This window comes from Ambystoma mexicanum, chromosome 14 (assembly GCF_040938575.1).
Source record: "Ambystoma mexicanum isolate Mex_15411 chromosome 14, UKY_AmexF1_1, whole genome shotgun sequence".
Taxonomy (NCBI): domain Eukaryota; kingdom Metazoa; phylum Chordata; class Amphibia; order Caudata; family Ambystomatidae; genus Ambystoma; species Ambystoma mexicanum.
The window spans coordinates 637,430,127-637,454,781 of NC_090940.1; the positions used below are offsets into that span (position 1 = coordinate 637,430,127).

A 24,655-nucleotide genomic window follows, 5' to 3' on the forward strand; every position below is an offset into this window, starting at 1 on the left:
GGATGGGTACCGGTTGCGTGACTTGTAATGGGTGGTCTGACAACTGCGCCTACACCAGGTACCCCTGAACTAAAAACACCTCTCATGAAGCTTGTTTTGTGCCAGGATTGTGCTGTGATATTCATGTTAAGTGTTGTTTTGAAAGCTGGAAGAATTGAACTCTTGGGGAAGATGATGAACTAGTTTGAACTTGAGGAAGGGGAGCGGATCACAAGCCAAAGAGCTAGAAGAAGCTCTGAAGTTTACTTTGAACACTGTTCCTCTTTGATGCTGACATCCCTACACATTGTATGCAGTTCGTTGTGAGAGAAAGTATGGGTTTTGGACACAGACTGATGTTTTACTTTGGACTTCCTGACACAGACTATCCTTAGTTTTCTTTGGGTAGGGAAATCCCACCTTAGCATAGGGCAAGTTAGGCCTTACTCCATCCTGACTTTTTGTTGAGAAACTTGAACCTGATGTCTGTGTTGGACTCATGATGCCTTCAAAGTACCCGTGATGTGTATCTGGTCGATGTCTGCTAAGGTACGTTTGTAAATTATGGTGGGACGTGGTCTAGGTGTACTCTGAGGTGGGCACCGATATTATGTATCTGGTCGATGTCTGCTATGGTACGTTTAGGAATTAGGGTGTGTTGTGGCCTAGGTGTACTTATGTGTATGTGACCGATGTCTGTTATGGTCAGCCGGTCAAGTGGCACAGCGAGTAGAGTGCTTGCTTTGACATCTGTGCAGAGCCTGCTGACAAAGGTTTGAATCCAGGCAGGGCCAAACTCAGCCTTTCATCCTTCCGAGGTCGATAAATGAGTTTCACACCAAGCAGCGCTCAGATACCTGAGGGTTTGTAGCACTATATAAAATCCGAAATTAATTATTATGGTATATTTTGGGAATTATGGTGGGTTGTAGCCTAGGTCTACTCTGTCGTCGGTACCCATGATGTGTATCTGGTCGATGTATGTTATGGAAGGTTTGGGATTATGGTGGGACATACAAGGCCTATGTGTACTCTGAGGTGGGTACCAATGATGTGTATGTGGTTTATGTCTGCTATGGGACATTTAGGAATTATGGTGGGACGTGGTCTAGGTGTACTCTGTGGTAGGTACCCATGATGTGTATCTGGTTGTTGTCTCTTATGATACGTTTTGGGAATTGTGGTAGGTTGTGGTCTAGGTGTACTCTGTGGTGGGTACCTATGATGTGTATTTGATCGATGTCTGCTATGGTATGTTTTGGGAATAATGGTGGGTTGTAGCTTAGATGTACTCTGAGGTGGGTACCCATGATGTGTGCCTGATCAATGTCTGGTTATGGTACATTTGGGAATTATGATGGGAAGTGTCTTATGTGTACTCTGTGGTGGGCACCCATGATGTGTATCTGGTCCATATCCGTTATGGTATGTTTTGAGAATTAAGGTTGGACGTGGCCTAGGCGCACTCTGTGATGGGTACGCATGATATGTGCCTGGTCGAGGTGTGCTATGGTACATTTGGGAATTATGGTGGGTTGTGGCCTAGGTGTACTCTGGGATGGGTACCCATGATGTGTATTTCTGTTATGGTAAATTTGGGAATTATGGTGGGTTGTGGCCTAGGTGTATTCTGTAGTGGGTACCCATGATGTGTATCTGTTTGATGTCCATTATGGTACATATGGGAATTATGGTGGGATGTGGTCTTGGTGTACTCTGTGGGGGGTACCCATGGTGTGTATCTGGTCGATATCTGTATTGGTAGTTTCGGAATTATGGTGGGACGTGGCCTAGGTGTACTCTATGGTGGGTATCCATGATGTGTATCTGTTTGATGTCCATTATGGTACATATGGGAATTATGGTGGGATGTGGTCTTGGTGTACTCTGTGGTGGGTACCCATGATGTGTATCTGGTCGATGTCTGCTATGGTACATATGGGAATTATGGTGGGATGTGGTCTTGGTGTACTCTGTGGTGGGTACCCATGATGTGTATCTGGTCGATGTCTGCTATGGTACATATGGGAATTATGGTGGGAGGTGGCCTAGGTGTACTCTGTGGTGGGTACCCATGATGTGTATCTGGTCGATGTCCATAATGGTATGTTTGGGAATTATGGTGGGCCATACATGTCCTAGATGTACTCTGAAGTGGGTACCCATGCGTTCTAGCGTTATGGTCATGCGGCGCGATCTGTGGGCTAATGTCACTTCACGCTTGGGTTTGCGTGTATACGTGCATCACTTCACACATGTAGGGTCTGTGCTTCGTGGTGGTTCTGCATGTTACATTTGGTGGAGAGTGGCAAGTAGTGCAGATAGACACGATGCCAGCGATGGTGGCAGACTGAAAAGTTTATCATGGTGCAGTTTAGGTACCAAACATCAGACATGTATGCTCATGTATGTAACAAGCTATATGTCCACATATTTGAAGACTTCAAGACCTAATGACTCTGCTGTCCACTCTTCTCAGCCAAGTGTTTATCAGAGTTACATAAGATAAGCAGGCTTGTCTATTGGTAGGTAGATTCAATTTGTTTTTTTCACAATAACAGAACTCTTTATTCCCTCCTGTGCACCACTCATCTGCCCTAACACAGAAATCCATGGACAAGTTCAATCAATTAAAGTTGGGCTGTAAGATGCATGCCCTAATTCCCCCAGCCCAATCATTATTTATTTTAAAAAAGGGTTCAAATTACTAAATCAGTGGCACGTTTTTCCGAGTGTACTAGTTGCAGAACATGGGCTTTATTAATATTTCTGTAAGAAACCTGATACAGTAAGTACCCCTGTTTTATTGTATTTCGATGCAATAATTCGATTCACAATAACTCTATATTGACTTCCAGTTATATAGGCGCCTCGTCCGCCTTGTTTTGCAGCAGACTTGTCGCCATTGCTGTACACCCAAGGACACTACCTTACTTCCAATCGCTGCTATTAGAAAACCTTTCATAGTCTACAGATTCCTGTGGATGGACATAGATTAGACTATGGTATGCTAGGTGGCTTTCAGGATGGCATCCCCGAAACACTGTGGCCAGGCCTACAGATAGGGGTCGTACCAGGCCTTTTTACACATTTAATTATTGCAAATACAACACCTTTTATTTTTCTGTGCGTTTAATTACGCATCAGTTGAGAGCAAAGAGCAGTGCAAAGGTCAGGTCACTTGACAGAAACACGAAGATCTTGATTTGTATGTGCCTGGATGAAATTGCACGCGCCGTAGAGAAGCAGTCTAAAAACAAAGCAGTTGCTCTCTGAACTGTGTGCATTTAGCCTTTCAGAAAGAAACAGCACACAGTGCGGAAATGAAAGGCTTCTTTTGTTCAACTTCTGCTGTGTGCGGTGTCTGCAGATGCATGGAGAGGAGCATTATGCATGAATATTTAATTTCCTAGCATGTTATTGTTCTATCCGTAATACGATGGAAAAAGTAGTTACCATTGGGTTGTATCCTTTGTAACAAACACATTATGCTTTAATTGAATGCATGGTTGCATTGCAATAATTTTCCCAGTTCCTGCCTGGTGTGCATTTATCATCAAGATGCATATATGTGGTGTGTTCATTCATATAAATGTGTAGGAGAAGGTTCTCTACAAATGTAATATACTGTTTGACGCCAAACATCTTTGCTGCAGAACTCTGTTTTATTGCTGTGTTTTATTCATTTTCAAGTTTAGTCATGCTTTGGTTGCCTGGTACATTTTACAAATCATTTTTACTCTTACAATTTAATTAACACTCATTTTAAAAGGCTGTAAAATATCTGCGCCTCAAAACCATATACGAGGCACAGATGAGTATGGAAGGACTAGTATAAAAATCCAATAACCTTACCTTGGAGCCAGTGTGGTAAATCGTACAATAATTGGTTAGCGGCAGCAAGGCCCTTGCTTGCACTTGAGTATTGGTCATTGCACCAATCACAGGGTCACAGCATCTTTAAATCTTCAAGACTACAATGGTAACATTCAAAACCTGACATTCCATCCAGTGCAAGTATTGCACAAAACTTAAATAATTAGTATCATTTGTAACTGAAATAGAAACTAAGCAAGATATGTCGCTGTCATCCAGATAAGTATTTTACTTTATGTAGTGGTTCATGCAGACCTCCTTCAACTTCTATGCACTGTAATTATCTTGCCTCTGTCGATACTTTACCGACTTCTGAAGGATGTAAGGCTGATTGTCCAGCAAACAATTCGACAATGAGTTTAGTGCATGCAAAGGAAGCACAGAATGTTAGTGCACATCTGTAGCGTTACACACAGCAACCAGTGCGGCGGCCCGGAATGATTAGCTTGAGCCGATTCCAGGAATAAGCAAGGAGCATCACATGATTTCGACCTGCCGGGGGAGTAATGGAGATCGTATTTCGATCCTGTCGGTCAGGAAGGTAGAACTGCACCGTTTGATGGTTGCCTGGTGCCGTTGTTGACTCAACCTAGATGGAAAAGAAAAGAACCACAAGTTCTGTATTAATATTAAAACGCACCGGCCCCTAATTGGTTTTGGGTCCTGGTGGGTCCGGCTGATCTCCATACTACATGAGATGGTTGAGGACTGAGCCACTAAGTCTGGAGTAGACCCATTTGTGAAAAACAGTATCAAGATCACATGTTTTCAGTGTTCTTGGGAAAGTGACAACTAATACTTTGTTCCTCCTGAAGAAAGTTCTTAATTGAGTTTAGAGAACTGAAACATGTCGAGGCAAAAGACTAGTAATGTTGTATACTTGATCTTTGTGTGTGTTGTTTTCCATTTTTTGAAATTGTACTAAAGTTTAGGGTTCCACCTGGTATATGTTAATTTGAACTTAAAGGTGGCTGACACCGAAGTCATTTTGACATCGGGTGGTTTTGGATTCATGGTCAACGAAGGTTGTAAAACTTGGAATTTTCACTTGCACTTTGTTCTTGGTGTTGTGTGTGTGTTTTTTTAAAAAAAGTATCATTCATTGTGTCTAATTTTAAAGGACTGTTTTATTAAACTGAATACATTTTGTCATATTTTTGTATAATGAGATGAATACATTTTGATACATTTTGCATAAATACTTTTGAAGAGTGTGGGTTTACTAGCAAAGGGAAGTCAACTTTGTCGTTCTCTAGTTTTTTCTTGATTCTGGTTACCCTTAGACAAAGTTTATAGGAAAGGGTGCTTCCTTTTATTATTATTTGCACATCTGTGCCATTGGTGAGAGGTGCTGCTTCACTCTGTGCTTTATATGTTAATTGCGAGAGAAACCTACTTTTCTGTCACAACGTGGACTGCTGACAAATGAGAATAATTTCCATGCAGTTAGCCTTTTGCACGCGTCGGCTGGATGACACTTACTTTTGACTCCCTTTACGAAGCAGAAAACTCATCTTTACTCCCTTGAAATTGCATTCACTCTGAAAGTTTAAAAATATGAACTAAAATACACCTACCTCGAAATCTTATCTGGGACACTGACTGCTGTGGCAGTCTGGACCGTCATTGCGTTACACAACCAAGCAGAATATTGTATAATATGAGAGGTTGTAATGCACATATTAAATATTAGTATTAAGACTTGTTTTTATGTGCCCGGTTGCGATGGGCTGTGCATTGCCTGAATGAGGAGATTTGAGCATAACTCATTCAGTGAATAAACATGGTGCATGCATGGTCGGTTTGTATCCCATCTTGCTATTTTAGTGCAATTTGTTGCAGCTCTTCACCCTGCAATGGAGAGAATTGTACATGAGTCCATTGAAGAGATTTCCATCAGAGACAGGGGGGGGATTCAGGGAGGCATGCACAATTCTAGACATTTGGTTTTAGGAGAAAGCAGAGGTTGAAATGCCGTTCCCAATTCCCCCCCACATATGGCTATTGAAGTTTTAATTATGAGAATTGTAAAATGTTTCCTTAGAGGACAATGTGCATATGAGATGTGTAAGATATAGATTGCATGATATATACAAAACCATTGATTGTAACTGTACTATGGCTATTCTGTCTATGTTTTTTAATGAGATTTGTAAAATGATTGGGAACGCAGTATAAGTAACCTGAATTAATTGTGTTGTGATGTCCGCATGAAAGGTATTGTGTAGTTATGTTTAACAAGATCGCTATACGAATAAAAAAATATATACATACATGCACACACACACACGCTTGAAGTGTGTGCACACATGCGCCAACAGATCCTTGCACGGACACACACTCACCAATAGTTTCCTCCAACTAATAGACACTAAGCTCCTTTTCAATTTAAGGTGCTAAATCCTGTCTGTAAATATGAGAATTGGGAGTGCAGTTTGCACTCCTACGGTTGGAAAGCCTAGATGCAGATTTGTTCTGAGTCTGTAACATGCTGGCTGTTATGGACATTGTGATAGTATCACGTTGCGCGTGTATTGAAATAAAAGGGGCGTTTCCGCAGCTTGCCAGTGCGCGCCGGGAGCCCGATGAGAGAAGTCCTGTGTCTGTGTGTCTCATTGAAGGCACTGGGCGCAAGGCCTTACCACGGGGGTGTCGGGGCAGCTTACACCATCACATTGAATACAAGGATAAAGCTGGGCTGGGGGATAATGTTCTGATGCATTATTTTGCTTCGGTAACAATTTCCGATGCCTGTCTGGTGCATTAACCCTCACAGGGAATACAACCACTGCCATTTTGGAACCCTACGGTTGCGGCTCCACATGTGGAGTGTTCGTGCGCCTTGAGGGCAATTTTGGAGCCCACAAGGGCTAACATTTCACAAGAAGGCCACAGGGGCAATAACTGGGCCAGAGGGGCCATTTCCTTAAAAAAAAAAAATATTTCAAAAATCTCAATTTGCAATTTTTCTCTGGAAGACAAGATCTTCTCCTCTAACTCCATTGTATACCATCCTGAGGTGGTTGACAGGGACTGAAACACCATATCGAAGGACTGCACCTACAGGTGCGTACCGCAGCCCTCGGGAGCATGCCTGTGCGGTAGCGCCACCACGGTAGTGTGCCTGAGGAAGCAGATTGCAGCCTTCACTTTCATGGCAGGTACCTGTGTGATCTGCCGACATGAGTGAAGCATGAGATGACGACCAAGATGCGGCAGGGCCCCAACAAGTTAGAAGAACACCCGGCCAACAAGGTACACTGGCCCCGATGCCTGATTTCGACACCTCGGGTATTCCCTCGAAGTTGGGGCCAAAGTGGCTCCTCTGGGTTGAGAAAGTTGACATGTACTTTAAAGCAACTGGTGAGACAGACGATGACCCTCATTTACGCAGCTGGGTCTGAGGGCCATAGAATATTGAAGTCCCTCGTTCCAGCCAATGACTCATACCAGGCTGCTAAAGACTGCCTTAAAGAACACTTTATGCCCCTGGCGAACCAGGACTTTGAGAGATTTGTCATGTGTAGTGAGAAACAGCGGGAGGAGGAAGCCCTTGATCAATTCTACGGCAGGCTTTGTCACCTGGCGAGCACATACAGTTGGGAGAATGAGGCCGGCATGGTACATAACCAGCTGATACAGGGGTGCAGCTCAGGGAAACTATGCCGACAGGTCCTCCGTGAGCCCGGACTGATGTTGGCCCGCATTCTTCAAATGGGGAGGTCTTATGAACTGGCAGACAGCTTTGCCACCAAAACGGATCAAGTCACTAAAAGTGGAGGATGCATGTGCAATTGGGCGGCCGCCAAATGCTGGCACATCGATGCCTAGATGGCCCCCAAAAAGTCTGTGGTTACGACCTCCCACATGAAGGGGAATGCCCAGCAAAGGGGAGAGTGTGTGGATGCTGTGGAGCAGCGGGGCATTTCACAAGAATGTGCAGAGCCCCCACTCCAGTCACCATTCCCAGAGGGCCAAGTACAATGCCCAGTGACACGCCTCGGCAACAGAGACAGGTGGTAGTTGTTGAACAGGAGATGCAAAGTCTGGAGTTTAGCTGAAGAGGAGGAAGAGATATTTTTTATCTTGAGCAGTGAATTTCTCAAAAAGAAGAGAAGACAACCTATGTGCACGCTGGCCGTATGCGTAACAATGACACTGCTGCTTGTGGACACAGGCACATATGTGTGCGTTCTGGCGACCTGCCACTTTGAGGCACTCCCAGGGGCCCCAACACTAGTGAAAGCACGTGCCAAAATATTCTCGTTTGGTGGGACTCAACCGCTGTCCTTCTGAGGTGCGTTTGTGACCAAAGTGGCCCATGAGGGTAAAGAAATCAGAGCGAAATTCTTCATCACGGACATTAGTACATACTCCCTGCTAAGCTTTGCAGTGTCGGAGGCCTTGGGCATTGTACACTTTGCCCTCACAGTATATGCCAAAGACATCAATGAGACTCTGGAGAGTTTTGCCACAGTATTTCAGGGTATCGGGAAAGTCAAAGGTGAACCCATTAAACTACACATTGAGGCTATGCACCCAACGGCACTAAAGCATCAGCGAATACCATTTTACCTGAGACAACAGGTGGAGAAAGAACTACAGAACCCGGTAAACATGGACATAATAGAAAGAGTGAAAGGCCCAACGGCATGGGTGTCCCCCATTGTGGTGGCTGTCATACCAAAGCAACCCGGATCTGTCCGGATCTGCGTAGATATGAGGCTGCCCAACCTTGCTATCAAGCGCGAGGGGCATATCACGCCCACCCTAGATGGCGTGGTGGGAGAATTGCAAGGGGCGAAAGTATTTTCAAAACTAGACCTGCGGTCCGGGTACCATCAGCTAGAGCTACACCCGGACTCGCGCTACATCACGGCCTTCACGGCTGATCATGGGTTGTACCAGTATAAACACCTTAGCTTCGGGGTCACCTCAGCGGCTGATGTTTTTCAAAACGTCATCCGAGGGGCCTTGGCTGGCCTGGAAAGAGTGATAAACCTGAGTGATGACATCTTGGTCTACGTCATGTCAGAAACTGAAAATATGGTTTGCCTTGAGAAAGCGCTGTAAAGAATTCAGAATCTAGGGCTGACCCTGCACCATGAAAAATGTGAATTTCTAAAGGACAGTATTGAGTTCTTTGGGTTTATCTTTCATGCCAAAGGAATTTCCCCAGACCCGCAAAAAGTCAGAGACATCCAGGAGACGAAACCACCAGAGAACATGTTGGAGGTGAGAAGCTTCTTAGGAATGGTGACCTACTCCGGGAGGTTCATACCCAATTTGGTGACCCTTCCAGAGACTCTACGGACACTGACCAGAAAAGACACAGCCTGGGTGTGGTCTGAAAATGAACAAAGAGCTTTTGATACCCCAACAAGAAAGCACTCACGGGGGATGAAACAATGGCTTTCTTTGACCCAGGGAAAGAATCAGAAATTATCGTTGATGCCAGTCCGGTCAGACTAGGAGTAGTACTCTCACAGTCAGATGCCCAAGGGCAGATGAAGCCGATTGCTTATGCTAGCAAGGCACTCACCAGCACGGAACAAAACTCAAAGATAGAGAGGGAGGCGCTGGTGGTATTGTGGGGATGCGGGCATTTTCGCATTGACATACTAGGAAAACTTGTCACAGTGATTACTGATCACAAGCCGCTACTACCTATCATGGTTGAGTCATCATCAAAACCTACCCCCCAGGATTGAGCGGTGGTTTCTGGCTCTAATGGAGTATGGGGTTGAACTGACCTACAGACCAGGAGCCCACAATCCTGCGGACTACTTGTTGTGGCTCCCTAGGTGTGACGGTGAACAAGAAGAAAGAACACTGGTAGACATTGTGGAGCAGGTTCATCTGGTGGTAGGAACATCGAAGCTGTCCCTCAATTATGAACCCTTGCCAATGGGAGTAGTCCAGGTGAAGGGCTCAATGGTGACTGCCGCTTATCGAAGACGAACTGTGACAGTCTGTTATGTTGACAGTGGTTGGTGCTGAAAAGCTGTGTTTAATTTTTGTTATGAAAAAGGGGGAAGGTGATGGTATCACGTGGCGCGATGGCAACGTTCAGCCGTTGCGCATGTATTGAAATAAAGGGGGGTGCCCACGGCTCGTCAGTGTGCGCCGGGAGCCCGATGAGAGAAGTCCTGTGTCCGTGTGACTCATTGAAGGCTCTGTGGGCAAGGCCTTACCACAAGGGGTTCCGGGGGTAGATTACACCATCAGAGACATGACGCCTGTTTCAGGAGGAATAATCCGGCTGATGTGCTGGAAAATGCAGCCCCTGAAGTCCCTCCTGATGCTGACACTCTCTCTGGTACCTGCAGCGATTGGAGTCCCAACTGCAAGGGTAACGCCAGGATGGTGAAACTAAGAAAATTAAACACAGAATCCTAGCAAACGAACAGGGAGTAGGATAGAAAAAATAATAATAACCAGGCAGATACAAGGAAAAGAAATGGAGCTAATGAACTTTCCAAAAAACTAAAATGCGTGCATTTCACTGAACATCACCAATAATGGCACTCTTATGTTTGTGTTACGGCCTGTGTAAAAGATTGTGACGTAAGTCTTGTTTAGTCCAGGATGAGGATGTCTTATTACCTCCTTGGCCCTCAGAACTAGCCAGGCGAGCGGGAATGTCCTACCGACTCTGCCCAACTGATGCTAGTCAAGCAGCTCAGTTAGCTAAAGGCTTTCTACTGAGATCTCTGTTCAATGCGTAGATTGTCTGTCAAAGCCCGGCGGCGCCAGCTCGTCTCTGACCCTTCCAAAGTCGTAGGGTTACAATGCACACCTAGCTATCCTATTACCCAAATGTACTGCACCCCCCCTCCGACTCATCCATCCCCTGCACTTGCGCGATCTCAATGTCATTTGGCCTAGTAGGATTGTTGCCTCTGTCCTCCCTTTGTTCCCCCTCCCTTGCCTTGTCACGCCTTGAAACACTTGTGTATAGGCGTGTTATAAATGCCATATCATATCATATCTGATGGGCCTGGTTCTTAAGTGATGAAGCCATATGGCAGGTGGCCCTGTACGGGTTCCTCATTTTTCATAAGTGCTCCATTTTGCACTAGATTCCCCCATTTGCAGTGACCCAGGCCAAGGTATGGAGTCTCCCGACCCCCTCTTCCCCAAACCCTGCAATGCAATATTGCATAGGTGCTTAAAAGCACCATAGCGCACTCGGCGTGTGGTCCCTCTCCCCAGTCCACCCGCTTCCTGGTTCCCCTGTGCCCGCCTCCCAACACGCCCACTCCATCCGGATTGGTCCCCATACCCCACTTCAAGGACATCCAAGGGCAGCCCTCTGCCTGGCAGCGAAGGACCCCGAGGCAAAGGACGGCCCCAAGATGTGTCTGCAGGTGTCCGCAGGGGACGCCAAGGAAGCCAGCAGCCAACAGACACCAACCAAAAAAAAAAACGTGAGTGTGGCATGGGTGGGGAGTAGAGCAATCACTCTATTCCAGAAAACCCTGCCACTCTATCCTACCTACTAATAACTTAGAGTGCCATAATACTAGCATGTCCACCCTTAGATAGAATTGTGAATGTTAGCATGTCCACTCTTAGATAGAAGCGTCAAATCTAGACAGAAATGTGCTTGTAAGCATATACCACACTTAGATGAAATTTTCAGAAATGTGATTGTTAGCATATGCCACACTTAGATGGAATTCTCAAGCATAGTTTGCGCCGATTCTGGGCAGAGGTGCGATTGTTGGCATGTGTAACACTTGGACCGGATTCTCGGACTTGGCCCGCGTTGCATCTTGATGGAAATGTGGTTGTTGGCGAGTGCCACACCTGGATGGAATCTCAGAAATGTGATTGTTAGCATATGTGATTCGTAGCATGCACCACACTTAGAATTATGAACCTAGCTTGCGTGGCTTCTAGATAGAAATGTGACTGTTAGCATGTACCGGACCTAGATGGAATCCCACAATTGCAAGGACAGCAATGCCAACTAACCAACCAACTAACAATTCCATCCCTCTGCATACACCTCTCAAACTATAACCAAACACAACCACAAGCCTTAAACGCAGCAATCCGCACAAACTTCACAACAATGCAACAACAAAACAAACCACACATAGACTCGCACAAGAGCACACGACGACTACGGACCATAAAACACCCCAAGCCCAGCCGACGGACCCACCGGGCTGAGGCTGCCAACAGCTCATCACTGCTCTCTTGCACTTGTCCAGCTTACTCCCACTAACCCACCCCCTCTCCTCCCCTCTTTCAGAGCCGCCAGAGCACCAGCGGACCACTCCGGTGGTGATAGTGCGCGGTACAAATGTCCTTTAACATTAACAGGTAATCTGCTTTGCTCACTGTGTAGGGCAGGCGCATAAGGCACACATTCTTGTGCTGCACATAAAAATAAGCACGTGTTATCACTGCATAGAAACCTCTTCAAGCCAATCATCACCAGTTTTAAGGGTCAGCGCAAAGTTAAAGCCATTTTCGGGAAGCTTAACAAAAAAATGCCATTTAAAGCATCTTGTGTGTATTAAGAGTTGGGTGAGGGGCAGTGCCTGCCCAGAGAAGGGGCCGGCTACCAACCCCGCCTCTGGCGGGCCGCAACACCAGTGCTGGATGAAGAAATACAGTTTGAAAAAGCCACGCTCCTGAAATGCCGACCGTACAACGGAAGCACGCTTGCCTGACTTCCTGTTCTCGCCTGCCTCTTGACTTCCGGTTCCGCCTCGACCTGACAACAGGAAGTCAGGCGCTAGGACAGATAGGAAGTCAGGCAAGCGTGCTCCTGTTATGTGCTGGCGAATTGAAGTGTAAGTGAATTTTTGTTTTGCCCCCCCCGCGCCACTTTTTTTCGTAACCCGACGCCCTTGTACTCCTTCCCTCGGCCCCAAAACCCTTGCACCCATCCTGAAGCACCACTTTTCAGCGCTCGCTCGCCCGCCTGCCTCTTTTCTCAACCCCCAGTCGCCTCCTCTCCCTCCTTTTCTTGGCCCCCAGCCCTCCTCTCCATCCTTTTATTGCCCCCAGGCCCCTCTCCTTTTCTTGGACCCCAGCCCACATCACCCCTTTTCTTGGCCCCCAGCACTCCTTTCCTCAGCCCCCAACCCCCTCCCCCTCCTTTTCTCCGCCCCAGCCCCCTCCCCCTCCTTTTCTCCGCCCCAGCCCACATCACCCCTTTTCATGGCCCCTCTCATTCCTTTTCTCGGCTTCGGTACCTTTTTTTTCTCGTCCCCTCTGCTCTACTCCAGCCCCCTCGCACCTTGTTTCTTGGCCCCCCCACCCAACTCCCCTTGCACCTTTTCTCGGTCCCCCCTGAACCCGTTTTTCCCCATCCCCCTTCGACCCATCTTCTCGGCCGCACTGCGCCCCTTTTCCAGGCCCTTACCCCCCACACCCCTTTTCTGCACCCACTGCTTATTTTCTATGCCTCACACCCCCTGACACAGAGCAGTCCTGCTTTGTGCGTCCGTTTCACTGGCTCGGCTCGTGTTTGGCCCTAAGAGCCAGATCAGAGCCCCTGGTTCGGCCGTAGCCAAGACCTCCCTGGCTCCCCTAGCTCTATTAATAGACTCTTTCAAGTATCTCCTGTGTGCGTTTCCTGTAAAAGTGACAATCGTTTATGAGCACACGAATGGGTCTAGTGTGCCCTGATTGCTCAGAAGCCAGAGGGCTTGATTAAAAAATATTTTCTCAAATAGAGGGTCAGGCCACATTCCTGCTGCTCCAAAGCCCTGCTTTAATTAAGCTTGAGAGGCCCTGTGAGGGGTCCTTATCATGGGGTACCAACTCGGTCCCAAGTGTTAATGACCCACCTTCACGTCTACAAGGATAGTAGCACAGGGAGTTGTGCTATCAATTTGGCAAGTGTTTTTATTGGGGGCGGGGGCGGGGGGGGGGAGGGGATGACCTAGCACAAGTAACTTGAAATGTTAATTTTTAACGATTGTGGAACTATTAACAATAAACATTAGAGATTTTGTGTTTCATTTCTCCTTTTTTGGGGAAATATCCTTTACATGCTCCCCTCTGTCTTTACACAGCTGAAGACGATTGTCTCTGTGATGCTTGTCAGATTGTTTGGAATGAACTCTATGCCAGAGATTGCATCCTGATACGGTCTATAGTGGAATCCATGTACTAATTAAACTTTATAGAATGAAGGCTGTACCAGGCGTCTTGGGCCATGAGACTGTGTTAAAGGCCTGAGCTCAGCAAGATCTGTAGGGCCTTATACGGCCAGAGGTCTAGATCTATAAAGATAGGATAACCCCCAAATAACTGTGCAGAATAACATCCACAGTGGGAGTAGCAATAGTCAAACTGGCCCATAGGGACTTAAAGAGCGCTCATAACAAGCTGGTGCCTCTAGAAGGCTGTTTGCCCTTGGGTGGTGTCTAACATATGCCCACTCGTTCTAGCGCACTTCTTCAGGCCTGACTTTCAGCACCTCTTTATTGCAGTATTTAGATCCAGACCGCTCTATCAATGCACCACAATCATGATGTACAGGATTGCCTGCATTTCAATCTGCAGACCAAAACAGGATTATGCTAACTCGGCTCAATCCGGATGCTCGGCACTCTTGCTAGTCCACTCGTGGTAAATCAAACATAGGAGATGGACAAGAGAACATATTTGAAGTGTGTTCTTTATTAAAGAAATCAATTTAGCCTCTTCTAGGCCCTACTCCTATGGTGGATTCCCTCTACTAGAAAACAACAAAAATGGGTGCTCATCAGTAGGTCATGCAAATAAATCCAGTCCTCTGTCCGAACCTACCCCTTTCCTACTGATATATAAAGAAAGACAGACAAAGACTCTACGTTAAACCTTAGGAGAGGATTGCTCCCCCTTAGTTAACTTAGTGGTGGCTGGTTTTCTGAACCTACCCAAAAAGAGTTCTTACGGTTTCTTCCAGTTTCTCTGCTTCGTAGAACAGTTCCAAACAAAAGAAATGTCTCTTAAGATTCTCCTCTCAGTCAAAACAATGTGCTTGCCAGGTAGCCTGTATAATATACAATGTTTCCCTTCTCCTGGGATGTAATATCCCTATGGCTGGACATTGATGTGTGCAAAAATAAAAAAAATGCAGGTTTTTTCTTTGTCATTTATTTTAAAGGCGCCCTGTATGTGATTGCCCAGTTCAACACCCATATAACCAACAACAATAGGGGCTTTTTATGCGAGGGGTGTGGAATGGTATCCTTATTTGGGCGTTCCTTGTCTACAAATGGGATCACCCTCAATAGGATCATGCTTGCCCTGTCCCTCACGGAGGGTAATGTATAGGGGGCTCACCTCCTTATTCCCAATCGGGGTGACTCTCCCATGGGAAGAAGGGACGAATTCCCTGGATTTTTCACATACCTCTTCCATTAGATGGGAGTCCCCTCCTTTTCGGGGAGCTGTTCCGGTAAAGGTCCCTTTTTTCCAACCCCCAGTGGTTCACTGTTCTTGCCTGGATATTCTTCCCAGGGGATCAGAGAGGAATATAGCTCTAGGATTGTTTCCTTGGGGTTTTGGAGGTTTGAAAATGTTGGGACATTAGTATTAGGCTTGCTGCGCGCGTACAATCTTTACACACACGCCACGGCACAACTTACCTGCTTATTCATGATGGGTCTATCAGTGGTGGCGGCTCCTCCCGTGCTGGGGATAGGACCCGCATAGGGAACATCGCGCGCCAAGGATCAGCACCCTGATGGTTTCTTTGCGGTGGGTCAGAGGCCCTACCCTTGACTTCCCTGAGCATCCTTCGTTACCAGGGCAGCATGTCTCACACTACAGTGTGAGATTACACTATAGGCTTTGCAGGACTAGAGGTTGGTGTGTCTTAATGCTAAATGCAAGTCCTGCCGTTTTGTCAGTCTTGGCCACTGTTTTCTTTGGTCCTTCTTCCTACCTGCCCCTTTCCCTTGCCTCACTTTCTTTTACTATTATGTCCTGGCCTTCCCTCTTTGTTCCCTCTGCTGGGTCTCTTCCTCTCCTTTTTTGTTTTTGCTCCTTTTTTGTTTCCTGGTTGCCTTCTCCTGCTCCGTATTATAGTACTGGCTGTTCCGCCTATCCCTACTGTTTGCTGCCATACCCTTTTGGTCCAGTTGCTATCTTACCAGATATGCAGCAATCCAGACGTCACTTGGGTAGTCTCTTGTGTTGCTTGTATTGGGAGGATAGCTCAGGGGCAACATGCTTGCCTTGGAAGCAAAACGACGCAGAGCAACACAGGTTGAATCCCTGGGTTCGTGCTTAGAAACCTCTGGGTATTAAGCACGTTATAAATAACCTATCATATCATATCATATCTTACACTGCAATCCCATCACGGCTGCTCCTCCTGGATCATGAGAACCAAGGAAGGACTCGGGTCCTCAATGAAAATGTGAGTTGGTTCTTGACAATCAGTCCCTACAATTATCTTCTCTGGTAGCCCTGAGACCACTGCTACCTTCAGGGTGGTGGGGGGGGGGCTCCCCTAACCTCTATTTTAGGGTATATTTTTGCATCCCCACGGGCGCAGGTGATCTTTACTGCATCGTTTGGATCTGACCGGTCTGGACAAACCACATACTGCCCAAGTCAATTGGAGATGTAGCCCAGGTCTCATTCACCCTGACCTGCTCTCAAGCTTGAAAGGGAACACTATTTCCCAAGCGGACATTGACTTCCTCAAGGTTCTCATCCTGGCCTCCTCCCAGCCTTCCCATTCTTCTACCCTCACCCAGTCTCTTTCCATTGGCTCTTCTGGCTGGTTCTTGGGGCACGTATGAGTGAAGTGCCCTTGTTAGTGAGAAACAGGCCGGAACTGTGGCATCACCTGATCGAAGTATATAAGTTAAAATCACCTGCATCATGTACAGGTGAAGCTACAGCTCTTCACTCCTCAAATAGTTCTGAGGATTTTGCTTTGTTTTTCATCAACACTCGCTCATGTATTAGATCTACATTTAATCAAGGGGAACAGTCTAGATGCTACTTCTAATTCTTCCTCACCTTCTTCTAGTCATCATTCCAGCTCTTCTTTTTGTTTGATTTCTGAATCTGATATTGCTCATTTTATTGTACAGTCTAACCCAACAGTGGCTACGTCTGGCCCTTTAACTGCTTCTTTAGTTAAACCTGTTTTCATCTTTCTTCCCACTTTCCTTGTCTTTTCAATGCTTTACTTCAATTTTGCCTTTCCTGATTGTTTCAAAAAGGCTATAATTGGTCCACGGTTGAAAAAAGCCTAATTTGGATTCTTCTAGTCTTTGTAACTATCGTTGGCTGTGTTTTTACCGCCGGCTTTTTACACTGTATTGTGTGTTTGGGGTAGGGTATTATGGGTGGTGATGGCGGCAAGTTGGGGCGGTGGACTAGATGGGGGTTGGTGGGAAAAGAAAATCGGGAATAATTACTGTATCAAAAAATATACGATTAAAAAAAACGAGTGGAAAAAGCCAGCAACGAAACCCTGTGGATCTGTAGGTATTGTCCTGCAAATATCTTATGCGCTCTAGATCTAAATGACTGGAAATGCTTGTTCATGCACACTCTAATCTTATTTTAATTTCTATTGGCTGTTCTCTCCTTTGCAGTCAAGTATTTGTGCTGGTTATTCTACCGAGACAGCTCTCTTAGCTGTCTCAAATTCTATATTGCACACACGTCATCAAAAACTCTCGTCTATTTTGGGTCTTTTCGATTCAATGATTCTCTCGACACTGTTGACATGCTGCTTTTTCTTCATTGGAGATATCCTTTTCTTCTCTTTATGATAGTGCATTTGCAGTCTCATTCAAAGGACAATGTTCATTTTTCATCTGGGCATCTGAGAGTCATGAGCTCAGCTTGCTTGATTTTGGCGCTGTTTGAAGCAATTGCTGTATCACGTCTATTTATGAATGTTTGGGTTTGTTATGCGACAAACATGTCGCCATTCTCCATGGTTGTTGTTCGATGGCTCAGGACCAGCTGTTAAGCTTTGATTTTTGGGTGTTAAGTAATTGGCTGTTTTAAGAACTTTTTTTTTTTTTTTTTTATAATGCTTGGTTTTATGCGATTTTATGGGATTGAATTATGCTGCACCATTGAGGGCAGGGGATTAAGGCATCTACTGATAACAATACAGGTCCAGGTTCGAATTTCTGCTTGCCCTACTTGCATTTTCATCCTAAAGTTGAGAGGGATACAACAACCTTTATTAGTTGCGTGCCTTGGGGAGCAAAGTCTACACAGAGCACATTGGCGGTCTCACAGCGTCAAGCTGCACCATGACGACGCAGGCCCAAACAAAGCACCCCAGAGACTACTAACCCACAGGGCCCCAAGCTGTTCCAGAAGGACTTTACAGAGAAGACGCATAGAGTAACTTGCTTGCAGGCATAAAGGGTTATGAACATGCACGCTAGCAAGTACTGCGGGCGTTTCTCCCTTAAACAGAAGGGATCGGACGCCTGTTATGTTGTGGGTAAAGCTGCATGGTTCCATGCCCTGACTTTAATCTGAGAGCTCCCCTTGGTTTCTGTATGTGTTGATGTGCTGGTCTGTGCAAAGATTGGCATTTAAAGTCATGCGATGTTGTGTGGCACAGGTTTTCGGGGTACTTTTCCCTCCTGGTTTCAGTGGCACGTGATGTCATTCAGAACATGGGGGATCTACTTATCACCCCGTGTTTTCTACATTACTGTGCACGCTGTCATGTTAAAGAGGTAATAGGGTTGCATATCGCCCGCTTCCTGGTTTCTGTGTCATGTTGAAGCGCCATTTGGTTACATATGCATGCTGTCCTGTTAAAGAGGCAATAGGGTTGCATATTGCCCGCTTCCTGGTTTCTGTGTCATGTTGAAGAGCCATTTGGTTACATATGCATGCTGTCCTGTTAAAGAGGCAATAGGGTTGCATATCGCCCGCTTCCTGGTTTCTGTGTCATGTTGAAGAGCCATTTGGTTACATATTGTCCCCTGGGTTTCTTGCAAATACCACGTTGAAAAGGTCAGTAGGTCTATATATCACCCACCCCCTGTTTCTATGTTATGTTACTGGGACTTTTACCTGTCATGTCAAAGAGGCAAGTTGGGCTGCATATTAACTGCTTTCTGTGTCATATGGAAGAGCCAGATGGCCTATATATTGCAGCCTTGGTTTCTGTTGGATGTCGCGTTGAAGAAGCCAGTAGTGTTGCATATCACCCACCCTCTGATTTCTCTCTCAATATGTGGAAGAGCCAGTTGGGTTACATATCACTGACCTGGTTTCTCTGGGATGTCATGTTCAAAAGGTCAGTAGGATTTGTGGTGGGTCAGAAGAAGGATGCAGACTATGATTAAATCATTTCACTATTAGATTTATTAAAGAAAAGCAAAAGGGCCGATCTTTCCCTTTCTATAAGGTGCCCCAACCTAACAAAACTAGCTACGGTGCTAATCAGTCATCGGTGAATGTCCTAACAGAAACTGTCCACCATCCAAAACTGAGCCTTACTAACCCTACCACTATAATAACTAAAGACAGGAGAATGACTCCCTTCTCCTGTAGTGTATTTTGCTTCCTCCAAACATTTATTTCAATAGTCATTTTCAGTCTCTGGTGACTGTTTGATCAGTTCATACAAATCGTTCAAGACTGCTTGGCTTCGCCTTTCCTTGATGGTTACCCTTTTGGGTTCTATTCCTGTCCTCTTGATTCTCTCTAGGGAGATTTGTTCTTCTCTCTTACCATTGGAAAGTTATCCAACATTAATAAATCTCTCCTTCTATTTTACTTTCTTTAACTTTTCTGATATAGAGCAGAGTATTATAGTATTGACTCTCATTCACTTATTGAGGTTTCACTATTTGGATTTCTTTATCTTGACTGAGACGCATAAGATTGGTCTGGTAATGAATTTCAATCACTCTTCTGGGTTTAAGTATCACAGTTGCCTTACTTTGACTGGGACGAGTATGATCGGTCCCATAACGATTCTCTTTTCCCAACGCGGGTCTCCCGTTCTCCCGGTTACCTGCGGCTCCTAGGGATAACGTCACTGGGGATTCTATCTGCTTGGGATCGGTTTTCTGTACCATTAGGGTTCTCTCTCTTGCTCATGTAATGCTTCCTCTTTCATGCTGTTATCTAGAATAATAGTATGGCACTATCCAAACTGCCAAGTTCAGCGTCACGTGTTTGGGGGACTTCTGGTCCACGATAAAGATTTTTTTGTGGCCACGCCACCACCTTCGGTGTCTTCCTCTTTCTCTAGACTCCAGGACACTCTGTGTCCGACTACTTCTCTTTTCTCCTCCAGCTAAGACGCAGCATGTTTCTTTCTGGTCCCAGGACGTTGCACGTCCAACTCTAATTCTGTAGCAGGCAGCAGCCCTGTTTTGTAACTCGCAGGCTTTTCTCTTTGTCAGTTTTCTCCCTCATTATGCGTGACGTATGCTTTCCCTTTGACATGTTTCCATAGTGAATGTTCTCAGAGGTTTTGTTGAGGTGGTTTTTAGGGAGTTCCTCATTGGAAAAGGAGTTCTTGTCCCCAAAGGGGGAGTCTCACCTGGTGAGGTCCCACTTGCCTCTCCCCCTAGGGAGGGTACTGCAGAGCTGGCTCACCTGCCTAGCCTCAGCCTCACAGGGTGGGGCTCCCCCTTGGGGACAAGAGACACATTCCTGCGATTCATACATGGAACAGTCACCAGGGACAAAACATCAGTGTACAGACATAGATTAAGGACAACCAACATTGGACATTTTTAAGTGCAGGTAGGTGGTACAGCCAGCTGTCCATGGGATGTGACCATGATGGATGAAGTGCTAGAGTGGAAGTGAGGGACAGAGGCAGGTTACAGGTGAGGGAAAAATGTTAGCTAGCAGGCAGATGAGAGGTAGGTTATGAGGGGAACTCTGAGGCGAGGAGGTAGGCTTTTAGTTTGGTTTTGAACAATCCGTGTGGACTGTTTCTTGGATGCACGGGGAAGAGAATTCCATGCAAGTGGAGCAAGAAGAGCGGCAGCGAGAGGCAGCACAGGGATGTGGCTTGGAGCCACCAGGGTAGTTGAGGAGCAGAGCAGAGATTACAAGAAGGCTTGTAGAGTTGGATAGAGGAGGATAGATACAGTGGTGCCTTACTGTGGATAGATATGTGAACCAGGAGAATCCTGTACAGAGGACAGAAAGTATAATTGGAGAGACCAAAGAGGATGCTGCCGCAGTAGTCCAGTTTAGGGAAGACAAGAGTGGTTACGAGATGCTTGGCTTGGCGTACTTCTGATCTCCCTCCGCTGCCATCTCATAAAGCTGAGCGGCATTGGAAAAAATCTAGATCACTCTCTGATCTTGCTGCACTTCCATCTTTACACTCTTCTTTTGACTCTGCCTTACTTACAGAAACATAATGGACATATTGGATGTTACTGTTTCTCTTTCTCACCACCCTTGTCGTATTTTCCAACTTCTCCACAACATCCTGTCTCCTGACCGGTCCCTCCTTTCATCTCTTTCTTCCTCTGACTTTGCTAGTTACTTCACATCTAAAGTTACTAACCATCGTTCTTCTGTTGCTTCTTCTCCCACTCCTACTCCTTCCTCTTCCAGTTTACCTTCATATTCTGTCCTCTTACTGATTCCGATACTTCTGCCATTCTTAGCCATCTTCCCTCTCCTCTTATTCCACATGTCTATTCCCATCATTTTACTTCAATCATTAATTCTTCTCTTTCTAACTCGTGTTTCTAAGCTACCTTTAAGCATGCTCTTATTCTCCCAATTCTACATAAAAACACTCTTGACCCTTCCACTCCTGCTAATTTCCGCCCAATTTCTCTTCTTCCCTTTCTCTGTAAAATTCTTGAGTGGGCTGCATATGCCCAGGCTGCTAGACTCCTAAATCTTAATTCTCTCCTACCATCTCTCTAATCTGGTTCCAGCTTTCTCATTCTACTGAGACTGCTCTTTTGCATGTCTCTAAATCTCTTCTCTCTGCCCGTCATTCTAAGCTCTCCTTTATACTTATTCTTCTCAATATTTGATACTGTTGATCACACTCTTCGTATTTCCCCCCTTTCTTCTTTGGGTATTACTGGGTCTGTCCTTGAATTGCTCCACTCCTATATTTTTCTGCGGTCCTATTCTGTAACTTGGGCTGGACATGTCATGACAAATTGTGGGACATTTCGAGCTGCTTTCTTGATGCCTATGGATAATTCTGAACTTTGCTCTGGGGTATTATATGCATGTCTTTATGCGCTCATGCTCTGTATGATACTTATGGTTTGTGTGATGGTTTTGTAATGCCTTTGGTTTGATGTATAATATTTTGCAATTGTCTTTCTTGGTCCCTTTCTCCTACATTTGCGCTCTTTTTCTTTTCTTCCTTGTCTTTTTCCTTCCTTCTTTCTTGTTCTCTTTTTTAATGTTTATATGATGTTTTGGATTGGTTGTGACTAAATGATTACTTTGCTTTCACTTGGTTAGTATATGCGAATTTCTTGGAATAGTGTTCATTTTGTTCTTGTTTGTTACAATGAAAATAAAAAATTGAATTCCCCCCCCAAAAAAAAATACTTGGCCTGGACACACCTCTTCCTCACTTCCTTTTCTCTATGGTGTCCCTCAAGATTCTGTACTGGGTCCTCTCCTTTTCTCTCTCTACACTACACCACTCTTTGCTATTCTTCATTTAATCTTTCCTTTCATCTGTATGCAGAAGATACATGTATCTTCCTCTTTTTCTTCCTTTGACTCTATTCTGCACTCTACTGTATCAACTTACCTTTTTGCTGTCCAAATTTGGATGTCTTTTCATTTTCTACACCTCAATCCTTCTAAGACTGAGGTTCTGTTTAATCCGGCTTCAACTATTCTGTCTATTCTTTCTCCTCTGTCTCTCTTTTCACCTCCTTCCTCTCTTCCCTGTTCCTCTTCTGCACGCAATTTGGGGGTTATCTTTGATCCTTCGCTTAACTTTAAACTGCATATCTCTTCTCCTGCCGCTACACCCTTTTTAACATCCATCGTGCTCGCCCCTATCTCTTATTTCATGGTACTAGCCACCTTCTGTTGTGCATGGTCTTTTCTCGTATCAATTACTGCTGTTCTCTTCTTCTTGGTCTGCCTGCCTCACATCTTCTTCCTCTCCGATCTGTTTATAATTTTTTGGTTCGTCTTTTCTTTACCTTTTCGCTTCTCTATTACATGTACTTTACTGTCTTCCCTTTGAATCGCGTCTTCTCTACCATTTTCTTTCTATTGTTTTTAAATGTACTCATGGCTTTGCTCCTCCTCATATTTCATTGCAGTCTCATTCTATTCTCCCTTTCGGACTCTCCGATAACAGAATATGCTTCTTCTCACTGTCCAAAAAATCCTCCTGTGCGTCTTCCTGTTTCCGATCTTTTGCCCTCCTAGCCCCTAAACACTGGAATTCTCTCCCTATCCACTCTCCTCCCTTCTTTCTACTCAGTGACTTTCTGTTTCTCTCCTCCTCCTTCTGTTTTTAGTTTCTTGCATTACTCATCGGAACACCAGCTCCATCCTTTTTTTCTGTTTGTTTGTTTCTTTCTTCGACTATCACTCCTCACATTTCTGATGTTTCTAAGAAGTCAAACTGTCAAACTATCAGCTGCATCTCCTCAGAGGTATTCTTCCCTTCCTCGCTTTCCCCCAGAAGCTCACTGTCTCCAGAGCTCTGGTCTTCTCTAGGCTGGACTATTGCAACAGCCTCTTTCTAAATCTTCCTGTCTCTACTCTCAATCCTCTACAACTTATCCAGAACAGGTCTGCTAGACTTGTCCTTGGCCTTATGCCCAGGGATCGTACCTCTCCAGGTCTGAACGCTTCCTTGGCCTCCCAGTGGCAGCAAGGATCAAGTTCAAGACCCTCTGCATTGTCCACAAAGCTTTCTGGGTCCTGGGCCTGCACTACCTCCAACTCTCATTTCCTAAGTATCCCTGCCTCTCTCAAGCTTGAGCAGAACCATCTTCGATTCCGGAAGCAACTCCAGACCTTCCTCTTTGCTTCTGCTTTCTCTCTTCCTCTCCCGTGCTGATGACCTATCTGTTCCACGACCTGGTCACCCTCTGAAATTGGGACCAGGTCCCTGCCTGGCTAGTTGCACCTTGCACTGCCTCTTGGCGCCCCCCTAGCACGTGTGGTCTTTGTCTGTAACCCTACAGACCACCCTCTCTCTGCACTTATGAGCCATCTGTTGACTGCACTCTGTTACCTGCACTTCTCCTTCTCCCATCTCTTAAGCACTTCTCCATCCCACCCCCCTTTTGCACTTCTCCCCTCACCCCTCCCTGCGCTTGCGCTATTCGAATGACACAAGACCTAGTAAGATTGTTTTGTCCTCCCTTTGTTTCCCCGTCTTGTCGCGTCTAGAAACACTTGTGTACAGGCGCATTATAAAAGCCATATAGTATCATACAATGTAAATTGTACTGTTTTCTAATATTTTGTAATATTGCTTCTGGCGGAAGGCGTTTTATAAATTCAATAAATTAAATGAAATGAAATGCTTGGCAGTGTTGAAAGGAAGGGGGTGCCTGATTTTCCTAATATTTAGGAGGTTGAGGCGAGCTGCTGTTCCCGTTTTGGAGATGAAAGTAGAGAAGGTGTGAGTGTCATTGAGGTTTCTAGCTGAAGAAGGGTAGGGGAGAGTGTCGGGCGGGAACTGGATAGGCGGAGGAAGAGATGAGAGTGCTTTTGACGGGGAAGCACCTCTGTTTTGGTAGAGTTTAATATCAGAGAGTGCAAAGCTATCCAATATTTAATGGCAGAGAGACAGTTGGAAATGTTGATAGAAAAATCCGAAGAGAGTTCAGGAAAATTACGATTTGGGTGT

The 24,655-nt window shown here is 45.5% G+C and overlaps 1 protein-coding gene across 2 annotated transcripts in view; it reads left to right on the top strand.

The window, feature by feature from the left end:
* The window catches only part of TRMT61A (tRNA methyltransferase 61A), a 384,858-nt gene that overhangs the window by 188,329 nt on the left and 171,874 nt on the right, over window positions 1–24,655 (top strand). The window contains exon 1 of one of the 2 annotated variants that reach the window (XM_069638131.1): window positions 12,570–12,665. The exons of the other annotated variant lie outside the window; for it this stretch is intronic. The gene's annotated coding sequence lies outside the window, so the exon portion shown is untranslated. Of the gene's footprint in view, window positions 1–12,569; window positions 12,666–24,655 lie in introns of those variants that run through there. 2 annotated transcript variants of the gene reach the window in all.